This window comes from Nyctereutes procyonoides, unplaced genomic scaffold (genome assembly GCF_905146905.1).
Source record: "Nyctereutes procyonoides isolate TBG_1078 unplaced genomic scaffold, NYPRO_anot_genome, whole genome shotgun sequence".
In the NCBI taxonomy this organism is placed as follows: domain Eukaryota; kingdom Metazoa; phylum Chordata; class Mammalia; order Carnivora; family Canidae; genus Nyctereutes; species Nyctereutes procyonoides.
Genome location: NW_026575048.1, coordinates 32,199,734 through 32,213,368, shown reverse-complemented (window position 1 = coordinate 32,213,368; position 13,635 = coordinate 32,199,734). Strand labels below are relative to the sequence as shown.

At 44.9% G+C, this 13,635-nt stretch overlaps 1 protein-coding gene across 9 annotated transcripts in view; it reads left to right on the top strand.

Moving 5' to 3' along the window:
* SLC8A1 (solute carrier family 8 member A1) overlaps positions 1-13,635 on the top strand; it is a 378,498-nt gene that overhangs the window by 46,612 nt on the left and 318,251 nt on the right. For 3 of the 9 annotated variants that reach the window (XM_055327416.1, XM_055327415.1, XM_055327414.1), the window contains exon 1: positions 7,318-7,497. The exons of the other annotated variants lie outside the window; for them this stretch is intronic. The gene's annotated coding sequence lies outside the window, so the exon portion shown is untranslated. Of the gene's footprint in view, positions 1-7,317; positions 7,498-13,635 lie in introns of those variants that run through there. 9 annotated transcript variants of the gene reach the window in all.

The window sequence follows — 13,635 nt, the reverse complement described above, 5'->3', positions numbered from 1 at the left end:
TTCACTGAGGCTTCTGAGAAACTGACCACCTAAGCTAGTACTTGCTTCCGAAAGGCACTAGCCTGTTTTCTTGCTTCATTTCTCCATAGCAGCATCTCCAGCTGATACCCAGGGTGAGTTCATTTGTTTATTTTGGTTATTGCCTCTTCTTTTTTCCAGTAGAATGTAGGTCCCAGAGGATGGGAAATTTAACTGATGTTTTCTCTATTGTATCTCTAGGTATGAGATAGTGCCTGGGCCAGAGTAGGTCCCCATCAATAGTTGTTGAATGAATACATGAAGGAATGAATGAAAACAAGAATTACTATGGCTATTCTCCACTGTGAACTCTGTTTTGTCTCTGCTCTGCCCAGCTTTTTGCCTTTAATAAGAGTTGCTTGATGACTACCTTTGAACTATCAGAAAATTCACAGGTCCCTTGATTCTTGAAAAATAGTAAATGAAAAAGCAAGCACATATCCATAAATTATATGCCTAAAGAGCCTCTCTCAACAGGAAATAGGAGATTCTCTGACATTCTTACAAAGTGGGCCAAATGAGCTTATAAGTAATTCCTGAGATAATTGACAAAGGGTCAGCTTACAGGCATAAGCCTGAGGCTTGGTCAGATTGCCATCTCTGTGTGGTCTGGCCTCCTGCAATGTCACAGACAATCTGTCTGTCATCACAGAGCAGGTGGCCAGGCAGGACTGTGGGTGTGGATATGGTGACGATGTCAGTTGCTAACCAGGGCCTGCACTATAGCTACGAGGACATGATTGCTATTGAGTTGCAAGTGCACTGGACAAGGGCCAAAGAGTTTACTTTACCCTAGAACCAAAATCCATCTTCTGTCAACACAGGGAAGTCCCTTACAGGGGACAATATGTGCCTTATTAATTCATCTACCATGTACCAAAAACTGCTCTAGATGCTGGGGATTGAGTGTTCAACAAAACAGAAAGAGACCACTCAGTCAACGGACTCCATTGTCTCCATCTTTTCCAATTTGCTTATATATCTTTGTCAGGTCAATTACAAAAATCCACTTGTGCCCCTTAGAGATGTAAAAAGGCCCTCAAATATTTGTAAGCTCTCTTAAGTTTCCAAGAAGAGCCCCCATTTTTATATTCTGTTAAATATCAATGTTTGATGGAGCAGCAGAATACAAGCAACATTGTGGCAGATGTAAAGGGATTTTTTTTTTTTTCACTCATCTTTACCACTAATTAGCTCTTTGATCTTAAGCAAGAAGTTCTCATTTCTGGCTGAAATTTAGAACCACTCAGGGATCCTAAATAAATAAATAAATAAATAAATAAATAAATAAATAAACAAATAAATTTCCAATGCCCATATTCTACTTCTAATCTCCAAGAGTGGGTCTGAGATTTTGTATTATTTTGGAACAACATGACTGATACTGTGTAGCCAAGGTTGGGCAAACCTCTTTGGTCTCAATCTATAAAATGAGGATAATCAGAATTCCCTCAGTAGTTCCTAAGGATTTCTTTAAAATAAGTTAGGTTGTAGATGGCAAATAATTTAATATCTACACAAATAACTCTCTGGTAAAGAGCATCCTGGGGGCTTTATCTGGAGTCTCTACTGGTAGAGAGTCCTTGAATTAATTGAGGAAAGTTTGTGCAAACTTAGTGAAGAAGTTTATGTCACAGATAAGATCATCTGTTAATATAATGGATACGACAAGAAAAATGTTCATTGCAGTGAAATTCATTTAAAATGACTCTATTGGAAATTATGCCCTCAGATTATACAATGGAGATGGGATCAAGTTAATACCCAGACATAAAAGAAAAGAAATATTTTGATCCAGCAAGAATGTTGTTTTGTTTTGGAAAGCAAATTAATGCTCAGAAACTGAGCTGTTGTTGTCGTTGTTGTTCTTTGCCAACAATTTATTTAATGCAGTTTCACTGCGGAAATTTCACAAGTCAATAGCATACAGGATGTCTTTTAATAAGCCAATAAAGAAATAATATACATCAAATCAATGATCCATTAATCACACTATTGTTCTAGGCAAAAGGAGAAGAAAGGAATAAAGTCCACAGTCAGTGGGGTTGAACCTTTACAGGAGTTGGTACTTGGGAGAGACAGGTCAGCCAACTGTGAGCTGATGTCCAGCTGTCAGTGCAAAAGTTCCCTGTTGCTAGAGCATGTTGCTAGGGAACGGTAGCTCTGGTGTCGATGGGCAAGATGATCTTCACCAAGGGCTGCTGCCTGGTTTTCACTGCTGCCAATGAGAGTCGCCTTTACCAAGGCAAGAGCTAATGCCCCAAGGTCTTTGGAGAGCTATTTTAGATGAGAAGGAGTCACTTTGCCCAGACCGAACACTCTCAGATGGTCCTCATAAACTCTCGGTATTTATAGTCTAAATGTCCTTTGCCAAGTTGCTTCTTTTCATGTTTTTAAGAAGCCCCCAGGAGGGGCCTCTAGCAGCTGAGCTGCTGCATTCTTACTGGTGAGAAGAGGTGAGATGATGATGTCCTGACACAACATACTTCATTCTTATATCAAAATAACTTTATTTCTAAAAACAACTTTTTCGGGGGGCTTTATCATAAATAAGTGGATTTGAAATTGTACCAAACCGATATACAACAGATGTGGTGCCTCCTCTATCAAACATATAACTACACTCCATACTTACAAAATTAGAAAGTGCGCAACAGCTTCTTTCATTACAGAGAAGGAAAGTACTCTCATACTGTAGAGGATTCATTTTCCTGGGTTTATTTATTGTATAGAATTCTGTATAGTACAAATGATAGCATAATCGTTATTGATAATGAGATGACCCGATTATGTAGAACCTAATCATATAAACACTTTTTATTTTTTACTTTATGAGTATCACTTAATGGAACTTTACCAACAATAGTAACAACAACAGCATCATGTATTGAATAATTACTATAATCAAGGACTATGTCAAGCATATTATATATATTTTGTCCTACCTATAACTCCTTTAAGGAGATTCTAAAACCTAGGTTTTCCAGCCAAAGATACTGTGGCTCAGAGAGATTAAAAAACTTCCCCAAGACCACAAAGTCAGAGGGGAGGTTCAAAGCCAGATATTTGGACTCCAAATTCTTAACTCTTAACCAGTTTCTGTTCTTTTCTGACCCATGAATGGCTCTAGATAATTATTCCGCCATGAAGTCACTCACTGGTAAAGTTGTGGGACACTGGATAATGAATGTCCTTAATGTAGTAAGGGGCATAAATGGAAAAAAAAGAGTGTCAGGATTTTGGACAAGCCCAATCCTTGATGATAAATTGCTCGGATGTGGAAGTGCAGATCCCTGATCCAAACACTGTGACAAAGTCAAAGGACATGGGTGACCCCCCCAGGGCAGGAATTATGAGTTATAACTGTGAGTCTATCAGGGAGGCTGCTTCCACCCAGAGGCAGGGTCCACTTACTGGATGGAACTCAGGGTGGTGCTGAACCAGTCAAAACAAAACAGAGAAGTAAAAGTTTATTTGCAGGAACAGGGCCCCAGGGAGGAGGAACAATAGCACTTCGGAGTCAACAACAACAAAAAATCCCGGCAGTCACCCTTGGAGCAAAAAACCCTGGATCCAATCAACAGCAAAGGAAACCCAAAGGACAAATGATGCCCATTCCTAGGTGTGGGAGAATGACTAATGCTGAGCTCCACCTGCTGACCAGGCTCAGTGTGCTATGCTACTTTTTACTTATGTAGAAATCAGCATCAGACTGAGCTCAAGAATGAGCAGGTAGTGGAGTGTGAAGGCTGGCAGAGTAGGAAATGAGGTGGGGAATTACTAGCTCCATATTAACACACTTGCGAAAAGACCCAGGACTAGAGAAACAATGATGGGTACCTCTGACTGAAGTGATTCAAAGTAAAAACGAAAGAAATTACAACGATGTACTTGTTTTTCTTATGAAGAAGAGTTATTTAATATTTTACTAAAATACTCAATATTTTTTAAAATTTTGGTAGCCTTGATCCTGTGTCCAATTTCTCTGAGGACGTGATAAAAACATAGGGCCTAATTCACAACATTTATACTTGGTCTGAAAGTGAGTTTATTTGCTAAAAGATCTCCTGAAGGTTTGTATGAACCTGAAGATTCATTAGTTCATGAAAATCTGAACCATCTTTAGAATATATCAAATCTGGGCAGCCCGGGTGGCTCAGCGGTTTAGCTCCGCCTGCGGCCCAGGGCGTGATCCCGGAGAACCAGGATCAGTCCCACGTCAGGTTCCCTGCATGGAGCCTGCTTCTCCCTCTGCCTGTGTCTCTGCCTCTCTCTCTGTGTCTCTACGAATAAATAAATAAAATCTTAAAAAAAAAGAATATATCAAATCTTAGTGATTTCTCTGTGGAGTCCCCAAAATTGTCATGCCCTACCGCTTTGGATACTTAACAGTAGAGACCCATAACTCTGAATCCTAAGCCCAAGAAAGAATGGTGATCAACATTCAAGAATACAATTAAGAAATACTATTGGATTGGAATGTAAATCACCATCTTCCTACACGTAAATTTCTTCTTTCCAAAGCCACAACCTGCAGAAACCACTCTATTTCCTTACCTGGAGCCTTGTGCCAGTGATGTAGCCTTTGATAATTCTTGCAATAAAAATCCATTCATGTATGACATTTAGAAGGGAGCAAAAGGTTTGATTTGCCTGGGGCTCTGGAACCCTTATAAAATGCCTTTAATGAGAAATTAAAGACAAAAAAAAAAAAAGAAAAGAAAATTATATATATATATATATATATATATATATATATATATATATACTCAGAGATTAAGCCAAATCAGAAAGGGTGCCAAATCATTAAGACGAGGTTGCATTTCAATGGTGCTAGGTAAGGAGAGGACCTTCAAGTAGATCCCCCACCCCCCTCAAATCCAAACTAACCTAATAGCAGACTAGACTGGAAAAGTAGAGGAATAACAAGGAGCAAGGTAGAGCCTTAATGCTCTGCCAGTTACAGACAAGGCAAACTGGGCACCACCAGGATACAGGCATTTAAGAACAGGGCTAGTGTCACCCAGGTCACAAGCATGCTTATACTTCCAAAAAGTCTGAGCTCTCTCACTGAGTGGTCCTTAAGAGCAGGAACGGGCCACGCCCCTGCCACAGAAGCTGTCCCAATGACTTGTCGTCCACTCATATTTGCATTTAGCTCTATTGCTCAGTTCTTTCGCTTAGCCTGGTCCTATTTCCCGTGGCAGGAGTCCTTAGTTACATGCTACACTCTGTGTCATTTAGAAAGCAGCCACTTTTCTCTCCAAGTCCTTTTCACTGAGTGTGAGCCAAATGTCTGCCTCTCACACTCCCTTGAAATCAGTACCCTAAGTAATTTTTGGCTAAGGACATACTCTCACAGAGAGATGGTGACCTTCTGCGTCTCCCCCACATGTCATTCTGTTTACACCTCCTAGTCAGTGCCGTCTAACGAAGTCTGTGGAAAGTCAAGAACATTTAACTCCTAGCCAGGAAAGGAAAATGTTTTTAGGGGACAATGAGTGATTCCTGGGAATATACAAGAAGTAGCTTGGTTTCCTCCATCAGGATGTGTATCCTTCACCACTAGATGGACGCAGCAGATCCTTGTTAATGAAAGTACAGTCCTCCTCCAGGCAGTACCAACATCACTTGTTAAGTTTGCTAGAAATGCAGATCCTAGGCCTGCTCCAGATCTGCCACATAAGAAACTGTAATTCCCAGGTGATTCATATGCGCACTCCAGGATTGAGGGGGTATTGCGTCCAGGACAGTGGTTCTCAACCTTGGTTAGAAGTAGGAATCAACCAGTGAATCTTTAGGGGGAAAAAAAAAAGGTTACTGAGGCCTGGGTCCTACCCCTCTAGAGATTCCAAGTTAATCAGTCTGGGGTGTGGCCTAAGCACTGGGATTTTTATAGTCCAACAGTGGGATTCCTGGAGTCAGAATCGCCTTTCTCCTGTGGCCTGGCCGCCACAGAGCTGCACAGTAAGCAGTGCGGAGGACTGCTCTACGGACTTAACTATCTGCCTGGTGCTCTGATCCTCTCATCGCCTCCATACAGCGGCCCCTGACCCCTCACACCAAGGCGAGCTACACCACTGGTGAATGTCAACTGATGCTTTAAACACAAAAGCTTGGAGTCACTCTTGAGAACTACAACCACCAGAGTCTCAGGATGAGATGCTAAAATCTGCCTTTTTAACAAGCTTCCCAGGTGTGTCTCATGTGCAGCCAGGTTTGTGAACTCCACAGCGGGTCTAGCCTTTCATCCTGCCAAGTCATTAAGGATTTGTAAGGATGAATGAGCTGTCAAGAGAGCAAGGGCCTGGTGCAATGCTCCTTTATTAATTATGGGGAAGTGATGTATTGGCAATGATAATGCTTCTCTTGGAAAGGCCAATGAATGGTTCGTCGATTGCTGCATTAGATTTTTCCTAACTCAACCCTAATGCTCATCTTTTACTCCTCCGTGTAGCTTAGAAGCCGGCACGGCTTTCGCTTTAAACAGCTCCTTGGTCTTTATTCCCAGGTGAGGAGCCGCAATCTTTGAGGGAAATACCAGCCCGGAGCCTCTTTCAGGGATCCTGGCTGGGGAATACCTCTCCCCTCACCCCCCACATCCTCATCTGCTTGTGTCAGCAGCTTCTCGCCACGGTTCTGCTGTGCATGTCTATACGTAGGAAAAACCCAGCGAAGATACAAGAGAAAAATCATTGATCCATCCCCAGGTCCCTTTGCCGAACGGACGCTTGCTTTAGCAGAGGGCTAGAAAGCGGGGGACGAAAGGTCTATCTGGATTAACCATTTCAGAGGTGAGACCTGGGCAGGCGAGTCGGGGGGAGGGTTTTCCGAGGAAGGTTGCACGGAAAAGTTGCAGCGCGGGTCGGCGCGTGTGACCGGTGGGCCGGGTGCCCGAGGGAGCCGGAACGCACTGCGGGGCCCGGGGCCGGGAGCGAGTCGAAAAGCCTTCCCGGCGGCGGGGGCCGGGGGCCCGGGGCCGGGGGGCTGGAGACGCTCCCCGCCCGCCCGCCCGCCCGGGGCTCCAGAAACGCGCCGGCTCCTCTCCCGGGGCGGTCGCCGAGGGCGCGGGGGCTCGGCGGGCGGCGGCGGCGGCGGCGGCGGCGGCGGCGGCGGCGGGGCCGAGCGCGCGTGTGAGCCAGTGCGAGGCTGCGGGCGGCGGGCGGGCGGCGGGCGGGCGAGTGTGCGCGGGAGGGAGGGGGGAGCGCGCGCGCCGCCCGGCCCCGGCCCTCCCAGCCTCCCGGCCTCCGCGCCTGCCTCCCGCCCGCGCGCACCGGCTGCCCGCAGCCGCCGCCGCCGCTCGCGCCGCCGCTGCACGGGGGAGCCTGCCCGCCGCCGCCCGCTTCGTGCTTCCCCCCCAGAAGATGCGAGCGACCTCGTCCCCGAGGTCGGGAGCTATTTGAAAGGAGGGCGTGCGCCGTGTCGCCTGCGGGCGTGGAGGAGCTGGGGAAGGATCCATCCACACTGCCCCCGAACCAGGTAGGATCTCTCGATGGGCAGCGGGAGGGATGGGGTCGGCTGCCGCCAACTATTTTCCATTTCTTGTTCGTGAGGCTACACTTCCCTCTGCTTCGGCGAAGAACCAGCTGCTGAATTGTGTGTGTGCGTGTGTGTGCGGTGCGCGCGCGCGCGTGTGTCCCTACACGTTTTCTGGGGTGTCCGCGCTTCTCGGGGAGCGAGATTGCTCGGGCCGGTGCGTCTGGGCGTGAGTGTGCCTGCCTTGCCAGCGCCGGCCGCCGGCCGAGGAAGAAAGGGCTGCTCAGGGAGATGCTGCACCCTGCACGGCGCTGGGCTCCGGGGCTTCAGGGCGCCAAGAGCTGAGTGCACCCGGAATGCAGCGCTGCTGGGGAGCCGGGCGTCCCCACCCACTGGGCTCGGCTCCGCGGTCATCCCTCCTGCTGGTAATCCCTGGGGTCTCCCCCCAAGGCCACGCTCGCGAGTCTCTTATCCGGCCAGCTCTGGGTGCTCCTTCACCGCGGACTGCGGAGAGGAGGGAGTTGTGGCCGGGGCAGGCGGTCCAGGCAAGGGGCGGGGGTGGGGTCGGGGGTGACAGCGGGAGAGTGGGCTGAAGGGTCCCCGTCTCTGGGCACTCCGCAGGGCTGTGCGTTGGGGATTCTGCACGCACAGGCATCTTCCCCCCACGAGATTCAAAGGGAACTTTGCAGCTGCATTATCTGCCTCTGGAGCTTTGCTGGCTCTTGGGGAAATGGTCTGTGTTCTCAGATGTGAGGATATCCTTCTTGGCTCCTCCTTAATGAAGAACAGGGAGGTCTTATGGGTGGACATTCGGCTAAAGAAACCAAATCTGCCCAGCTGATGCTTTTAAAAATACAGTATGTGTGCATCCTGGATTTTAAAAATCCGTCCCCCTCTCCCCCCCCCCCCCAGGATTCTGTTGACTATTTGATGAATGACTGGGGCTGGCAATTTGTATTTCCCTCTCCAGACAAAGTGGCAGTGGTTGGGTTGAAAGCAGAGTGATCAAATTTAACAAAGAATTTTTTTTTTTTTTTTTGAAGAGAGCAATAGTGCATGGTGTCCGCAGTCATTGGAAATAAAGTCATGCTTTGCACTGGGTATCTGTTTAACCCCCCCTTAGCCTGGCTCCCTTGCTGGCGCTCTGTCTCTCTCCTGCTAGTCAGCCACTAGTGGTTGTGACTATAACAATACAAACTTTGTCCTGCTGGAGGTGTAAAGACTAAAAAGAGAAAAAAGGATATCAGTAGGAGGTGTAGTGGAAGAAGCTTTTTTAAAAAATGACAGATGTGGTAAAGACAGTGCTGGCATCCAGATCATGGAGGAGCTAGCAGAGTAGGTGGAGATTCTGATCAGATCTGGTTAAAGGCATAGCTTTGAGTATCTCCAAATATGAGCAATTGAACACCCACAATCCAGCATCTCTGTGAAGATTTGCTAAGGGAAATGGGGAAACGGGGAGCAACCAGGAGGGGATTCTGCAAGTATACCTCCCACCCACGCCCCCCTAAACACACACACACACACACACACACACACACACACACTTACATGTTTTCTCTTTCTCTCTCAAAGCTACTCCTGCAGCAAGTCGGGAAAAGCGGGTGGAAATGTATGTAGATGTTTAATTCATTTCAGATAAGAAAACAAAACCAGAATAAGGGCGATCGCTTTTAGGTTCCTCTTTCAAATCCTGTGTCGTTTGGATTTAGCTCTATGGGTTTTCTAAACTTGCTTAATTGGCTGCTTAGGCTGGTGTGAAAGGAGGAAGGAAGGGAGAGCTAGCTCCATCTTTGGGGCCTCTGAGTGAGAAGGTGGGGGAAGACCCACTCACTTCATCAAGGAGCAAGATGTGTTTTCTTAAATGGTTTTCATTTTACAAATTCCGCCTGCTTGAAGAATTCCATTTGATTCTGGTGGCTATTTTGCTAAGACTTTTCCCACCTACTAAAAAAAAAGAGCCCCGATTTTTCCCCCTAAAATGGCTATTGTCTTGTATTGAATATGGAATGATTAATTACTAGGGAAATAAGGAACTGGATAGAGGTAAACGATTATTGACTGTTGAGCTATGCAAGGGTTGCAGAGGATGCAAGGGTCCACGACAATCAGACTTAATTTACTCTGTCTTGAAAGCTTAATAAGGCTGAAGAGGAGAGTAATGAATTAAAAGAATATGAAGGCTGTGCTTTGTATCTGTCTGTCTATATATTTACCTACCTACCTACCTATCCATCTATCTTTCTATTTATTTTATCATGACTGTTTAATGGTTTCTGCTATATCATTTTGGATTAAGATTAAGAGCTAGCTAACCATTTTGGTGACCACGAAGGGGAAGAGAGTGATAGCAGTGCTTTCACTGGAAGGAAGATAAGGTGTAGTCAGGACTGTATGCAGAAATTACATTAATTGCTCTTTGAAGCTTACTATGTTTTGAAAAAAAAAAATTCCAAGAGAGCTTCAGCATTTTGTTAGCAAGCTATATTTAACATGTTTTTATCAGACAAAAATAGAACTTTTATTTATCTTGCAAAGTAAACGCATGGTTTCTTCCCTCTCAGTATTTAATCTGTTTCTTTGAAAAAATAAATAATGATAAAAGCTCTGCAGATCCAGTGAGGTTGCACTCCTGCTTTAAAGCAAGTTAAAGCATTCATTTAGGTCATGGATATGTTTCCCCCAAAGTAAGTGCATTTTAGAACTTTGCCATCTGATTTTCGTGTTGCAGTTCAGTGAGAGGAGCCCTTTCTGCATGATGTCTTCAGGTAGAGGGAGCGTATCATAAAGGTAGGTAGCAAGCAGCCTACCCCATCAGCATGGAAATAAACCAGGTGCAAGTTGAAATAAAAATTAAATCTGGAATAAGAAATATACGATTAAAAGAGGGTGGTAGAGCTCTACCTTGTATGTTTTATATTTTTGCAGTGTGGATGTTTGTCATTTTGAACCAAAAATTAAATTGTTGCTTTACATTTGCTGAGAATTTAGGGATCAACGTGTTGCAATCTTTCTCTTCTTGTTGCTCCTTTCATCCCTCCTGCTTTTTTTTTTCCTCACAAGGGATAGATGTCTCTTGCCAGAACATCTTCTAGTATTGTCCATACCTCACACTTAGAGCCCTCCCTCACCATAACCTATACCAGATAGTCTCCCATCTGATCAAATTCTCCTGCTCCCTCTTGTGGCAAATATTCTCCCTGACTTTCCCTAGATTTAAGAATTACAGCTCACATCACTCACAGCTCCCTTAGCTGTCTATCACTTGGGTTCTAATCCCAGTAATACTTGTGGCTAATCGAGCCAGTGGGTTCCTGAACTAGCCGTTTCCCGTTTTCTCTCTGAACAAAGGGATGTCTATCCCCTGGAGACATACTTGAGATTTAGTGGAAGTAAATGTCAGATGCTTTCTGACCCATTGGGATGGAATAGATTTGGGAAATGTGAGCTTTCAGAGTTGGCCTCTGAGATTTTGATTTGGACTCTGAGCTAGTCCGGTGGGGCCTCATTAAATGCAGTGAGATGATTTTCAGTTTTCTTTCTTTCTCTTCCAAAAGATACCTCTTTCCCTGTGTGTCTATGTCTCTCCATCTCTCTCTTTCTCTCTCTCTCTCTCTCTCACTGCCTCCCTCCCCAGGCTCTCATGCACGCACAGACACACACACACACACACCACAAAATATATTTTATACGACACATATTTTGAAGACTTAAGCTAATTAATAATTAGGTTTTCAGTAAGGTTTGTAAACCAGAAACCTACTTTCTGAACTGGAGACTTGTGGGGTAAACTACTCTCACTGGCATGTTTTCATCAAGAGCAGTTCAGAATACAAATGAGGAGATCGGGTGCCTTCTTCCAGTGTGTTGGCTCAACTTGGAAGACAGTTGCTTGCAGCCCTCACTGCCTCAAGTGTTTTGTGTAGACTCCTTGCTGACAACTCTGATTGAACTCTAAGTGTTTTATATCCACATCTCTGATTGTCCTTTGATCTGCATAGCGAAGAGAGTATGCTACCTAACAAGATAGACAGAGGTTCAAGAGAATCACAGCTGCTCTTTACCTGAAAAACTTTTTTTTTCTTTTTTAAAGATTTTGTTTCTTTATTCATGAGACACACAGAAGAGGCAGAGGCATAGGCAGAGGGAGAAGCAGGCTCCCTGCGGGGAGCCTGATGCGGAACTTGATCCCAGGACCCCAGGATCATGCCCTGCACATGATCGCTCAACCACTGAGCCATTCAGGTGCCCCCTCTTCACCTGAAACTTTCTAGCCAATTTCAAGAGGAAGAGGAGGACGTAGGGAAAGAGAAAATGAAGGAAATGTGTGTGTGGTCAAAGGCAAGTACATTTTAGGCAGCTGCCTCTAAAGTGATCTAGTGGGGGCGGGGGTGGGCAAAACATCCTTGGATTGGAAGCATTTATCCATTTACCAACATAAGACCAGAAATTCTCACTATTAGACATTCGCTTGAATAAAGTCATTCTATCTGGTAGATCTCTAACAAAATAAAATGACACCACGTAGGAAAGAGCCACCCTGAATTCTTATAAACCGCTGACATCTGTTCGTTCGTCAACTTGTATTGGTTTATCAGGTCAGCTGACAGAAAAGTCTTGAGGGCCTGAAACACAGGAAGGTACAGGAGAAGTGAAAGTAGTTTGAAACTAGGTTGGTGCCCTGTTTGTGCCCTCAGTGGCTCCTTCTGGTGGGGAAGTGTGAGGGACCTGCCTGCCCAGGAACAGGGCCGCTGTGGGGGAGTGGAGAGTAGCCAGGCAGAGACAACATACACTTCCATGCTGAAATTTTACTTCTGGCACAGCAAAAATATAAAAAATCTGATCCTTTCTGGAAAACTTAGCCTCTTGAATTCCTCTGAGAAGGGGCAAATTATGTTCCCCAGTGTGAATGTTCCCCAATGATATCCCTAAAATCTTGAATGGCTTCTACTATATGTCCTCTTGGAATATTCATACCAGTACCCTACAAAACGCACATGCAATGCCAGTTCAAACAAATGGCTGCTTGCGTATACAGTAGACATAGAAAAATAAATTTAAATATTAAAATTCATCTTAATTTAAAAAAAAGAATCACTTAGGTGTCATTACACGTGAAGTCAAAAATAATTAATAGTTTCTTCATTGGATCTAAAGTGAAATGAAGTCAGACAGCCAAGAGGGTGATTCAGCAATTTACTCCAGCCCAACTGTGACATTTATTGAGCACTTACTGTATGCAAGGCACTGTGCTGGGCTTTTCAGACAATGCAGATGATGAAGAGGAGTTATTTGACAGCTCCTGAGTGCTCATTGTATGCCCAGGGCCAATCTAGGCACTCTGAATGTGTTTTCTCATTTAATGCTCATAAGTGCCCTGCAAGGAAGCATCCTTATTATGATTTAAAGATGAAGACAGTGGCTCACTTAAATAACTTATTCGAGAGTTAATAGGTGATAGTACCAGTTTTTGATGCTGTTCACAAGCTACTTTCATTGTGCCACGTTCTCTATTCTTCAGGATGTCATGGTCTAGAACACCTAAATGCTGGGCCAATGGAGAAATATTGCTACAATTGTCTAATGAGCAAAATGCTGTAGAGTTGAAAGGAAGAAGAGAATATTGGAAGAGACTTCATGGAGGAGGCATTTTAATTCATTTTTAAAGAGTGAAAAGGGCTTCTGAAATAAAGCTCTGGATGGCACAGTTGTTAAGCATTTGACTCTTGGTTTCAGCTCAGGTCATGATCTCAGGGTCCTGGGATAGAGCCCCACGTTCAACCCCGAGTGGGGCTTCATGCTGAGAATCTGCTTGAGACTCTCTTCTGCCCCTCCCCACCATGCACACACATGCGCTGTCTCTCTCAAAAATAAATAACATAAATACAGCCTAGCCATTTTTGAAACATGTAAACCAGACCCAGCTAATTTATGCCAAGCACAACCCTGGGGCAATGTTAGGGCCATTTCTAGACTTTTAAAATCAGCTGTGTGTCCCAGTCAGAACCATGCCATGGGAACAGTGAGTGGATCTGGTCAAATGATAGCATAAGCCACTGCACATGTGTATTTTACAAAATTCAGGATGAATTTCCAGCATGGCCTTTAAAGAGAGATACTGTAAGAGTCTGAGAGGTCAGA